Source organism: Amphiura filiformis, chromosome 5, assembly GCF_039555335.1.
Source record: "Amphiura filiformis chromosome 5, Afil_fr2py, whole genome shotgun sequence".
NCBI classification, from domain to species: Eukaryota; Metazoa; Echinodermata; class Ophiuroidea; order Amphilepidida; family Amphiuridae; genus Amphiura; species Amphiura filiformis.
Genome location: NC_092632.1, coordinates 2,347,764 through 2,351,707, shown reverse-complemented (window position 1 = coordinate 2,351,707; position 3,944 = coordinate 2,347,764). Strand labels below are relative to the sequence as shown.

Genomic DNA, 3,944 nt, shown 5'->3' with positions numbered 1-3,944 from the left:
ATATATTTCTCTAACATGACCTAAAATTACAGCTAGGTTAGATGTTCAGAAATAGACTTTTGTAAAATATGAGTGAGGGCAAGGCATAGCTAGCTCATAGCTAGCCAACTCCCCGTGTTAATTGAATGGAGATTTGAGCGAAAATATTGAGCTATATTGGTAACGGACCGCTCAGTTCAGAAGGATGCCACAAAAAAACGGTACTACATTGAAAGTATTCTATGAAATTCTAGAAAATATAGTTTTGTAACATGTCCTAAATTTTTAGCTAATTTAGGTGTTTGGAAATAGTCACACTTTTGTGTTTTAGGAAGGATATGTAAACAACAGATAACACCAAAAATATGAAGAAATTATTTCCAAACCGTGTTAAGTCAACAATCATTATGTTGCTAATTTTCAAGAATGCTGGTTAACAAAAAGCAGATCATTGTCTCATTTCGTGAACAAAGGTCCACATACCATTGTTTCCTTGCGTTTCCTTTATAATCGGTTACCCAACTGAAGCTGTATTATACCAGCTCATTGCGATACCGACATATAAAACAGACACATGTGCAAAACCAGAGAAGATCCGATTTAATCAGTTTAGCTGTTTCAATGAGTGTTATCTTGGTTTAATAGCTTTTAATGGGGTTTAAGTCCTGCAAAGGTCGAAGTGAATTCTACTGTAGACATGACTGCATCATGTTATATTTCCTCACAGGGAGGATGGCAATTTATTTCTCGCATTTACGGCCCTAGCTACTATGGGCTATTTGTGGGGAGGAGACAAGTTTAAGTGACCGCTTATGGGTTCGAATTTCAACCAGCCGAATCATGAAGCTCCCGTGGCCAAGTGGTTAAGGCGTAGGTCTCGTAAACCTGAGGTCCTGGGTTCGATTCCCAGGCGGGATCACTTTTTCTACTTGTCTCCTTTATTGTTTGCGACGGCGAACCTGATGAAAAAAATAATGTTTATTTATATAATTCCCGTCGATCATGCCACTGTTTTTCCGTGTTATATTTCCTCACAGGGAGGATGACAATTTATTTCTCGCATTTACGACCCTAGCTTCTATGGGCTATTTGCGGGGAGGAGACAAATTTAAGTGACCGCTTATGGGTTCGAATTTCAACCAGCCTAATCATGAAGCTCCCATGGCCAAGTGGTTAAGGCGTAGGTCTCGTAAACCCGAGGTCCTGGGTTCGATTCCCAGGCGGGATCACTTTTTCTACTTGTCTCCTTTATTATTTGCGACGGCGAACCTGATGAAAAAATAATTTTTATTTATATAATTCCCGTCGATCATGCCACTGTTTTTCCGTGTTATATTTCCTCACAGGGAGGATGACAATTTATTTCTCGCATTTACGACCCTAGCTTCTATGGGCTATTTGCGGGGAGGAGACAAGTTTAAGTGACCGCTTATGGGTTCGAATTTCAACCAGCCTAATCATGAAGCTCCCGTGGCCAAGTGGTTAAGCGTACTTCTCGTAAACCTGAGGTCCTGGGTTCGATTCCCAGGCGGGATCACTTTTTCTACTTGTCTCCTTTATTATTTGCGACGGCGAACCTGATGAAAAAATAATGTTTATTTATATAATTCCCGTCGATCATGCCAGGGCCGTAGCAAGGTTGAAAAATGTGGGGCGGCCATCACAAATATGGGGCGGCCAAATTACTAATATATGCCCAAATTGATATGAAGATATAAAGAAAAACATAACAAATTTCTCAAAAAGTGGGGCGGTCATGGCATCCCCGGTCGCCCCGCTTGCTACGGCCCTGGATCATGCCACTGTTTTTCCGTGTTAAATTTCCTCACAGGGAGGATGACAATTTATTTCTCGCATTTACGACCCTAGCTTCTATGGGCTATTTGCGGGGAGGAGACAAGTTTAAGTGACCGCTTATGGGTTCGAATTTCAACCAGCCTAATCATGAAGCTCCCGTGGCCAAGTGGTTAAGGCGTAGGTCTCGTAAACCTGAGGTCCTGGGTTCGATTCCCAGGCGGGATCACTTTTTCTACTTGTCTCCTTTATTATTTGCGACGGCGAACCTGATGAAAAAATAATGTTTACTTAACATTTGGGTAAAAAATTTTAAAAAAAAAAATTGCCGACCGACCTACCCTATATTTTTTTAATGTTACGCCAATCAAACAATTTTTTAGGCCATAGAAGATGGCACTGTGAATAGTTGAAGGTAAACAGGTCCAATTTGTATCTTTATTTTGTTTTTAATAAAAATCCCTTTAAAAAGGTATGTGCTGGGACAAGTTGCTCACAATGAGTTAGTTATGTCATATTTCTTCAATAAAATTGTCAAAATTATTTTGAAGTGCATAGATTAGGGTGTTCAAAACATTTTGGTTGAAAGTTCATTTTTGTTAATCTCTCAATATCGGGCACTTTCCCCCAAATTCGGATTCCTTACACTTCCAATCCAATTCTTATACTTTTGTGCTCTTGACATAATTGTTACTCCTCCTCAAGTTTACGTCCATCAATTTAAATCCCAATACAAACAATTTTAAAATTTAATCCGTTGCGGATTAACACTAACCCCTAGATGACCTATGACCTCTAAACATCTTTACTCACCTGATGCTCCCTTGCCATGCTTACCCAGAGATTTATTATCACTAAGTAAAGGTTGACATTAAAGTTTGCTCTATCAAAGGAGCGCAATTTCCCAATCACTGAATCTAAATCAAAATTGACCTTATTTGACCCCTAATGACCTTTGACCTCAAATATCTCCATTCACACGTTGTCTCCCTACTCAAAGATTATTATTAGTATGTTATGAGTTTGTTGAAAGCAGACTAATAACACTTTGGGGTTACACAAACACCCCTGCACATACACATATATTGTATTACAATTCTGTAAAATGCGTTGGAAGCAGAATTTATTTCTGCGCATTTTGACACCTCATTAGATACGATAGCCCCGAAATCAATAAAACACCGGTCAATTTAATGTAGTGAGGTCCGGATTTGAAAGTTGCACTTACAACAATACAAAAACACTCAGATATCATTACACAGATTTCCTTCCATAAGGCTGCGATCACATAGAAGTATACGGTATACAGTATTCGCTATTCGCTATACAAAATACACTTATTCGATCAGGCTGAGTTCACATAGGAGTATACTATGTGAACTCAGCCTGATCGAATGAGCGTATTTCATATAGCGAATAACGAATACCGTATACCTCTATGTGATCGCAGCCTTATACATGTAGTGAATACAAATCAATATACGCTGTGACGTCAATATTTAGTCAATTGCTACAAATGAGGTGTCAAAATGTGCAGAAATAAATCTGCTTCCACTGCATTACAGATTTGTAATACAATCGCCCGTTTTTTAATAATGGCCATTATTTAAAAGGGGGTAATTACCTTTTTAATGAGATGTTTACAATATTGGTTAAGAATATGAATGCTTGAAATCAGGCACTAGTAATAAAATGTGGTGGGAATGTAAATAAAATCTTTCAAAGCAGATGGGTTTCAAATACAGGTTGAGTAAAAAAGGGCAATAGAGCGAAAATTCCATTTTTATTTTACAATCCGGTTGAACTTTTTAAGTTTAAAATGATATATAAATGGTATACCTATTAGTGACCATGTGTGAAAAAATGAAGGAATTAGCATTTACCGTTCTGTTTTTATGACACATTTTTCAGCGATACCCAATTTTATGGTTTGTCCACGAGACATCTCAAATTTGAATGTTAGCACACTTTATGTAAGGTATATTTGAAACACCTGCTATTTTCTCAACCTCATTGACACTAAAGTAGAATGAAGCACCCAAAGTGGTATTGCAGCTAGCTGATCTTGTTTAAGTAGAAGAAACAATATTACCTTAACCGTTGTTAACTTTAAAGATGTTCATTCTCTATAAAAGAATTATACACATTTGTAGGCGGGGTTTTCAAATGTC

The 3,944-nt window shown here is 37.9% G+C and overlaps 2 non-coding genes across 2 annotated transcripts; both read left to right on the top strand.

The window, feature by feature from the left end:
* The first annotated feature begins 824 nt into the window (after positions 1–824).
* On the top strand, positions 825–898 carry Trnat-cgu (transfer RNA threonine (anticodon CGU)). Its single transcript has one exon. It is a non-coding gene; the product is annotated as a tRNA-Thr (tRNA).
* A 1,030-nt stretch (positions 899–1,928) lies between these two features.
* Positions 1,929–2,002, top strand: Trnat-cgu (transfer RNA threonine (anticodon CGU)). The gene has a single exon. It is a non-coding gene; the product is annotated as a tRNA-Thr (tRNA).
* The last annotated feature ends 1,942 nt before the right edge of the window (positions 2,003–3,944 follow it).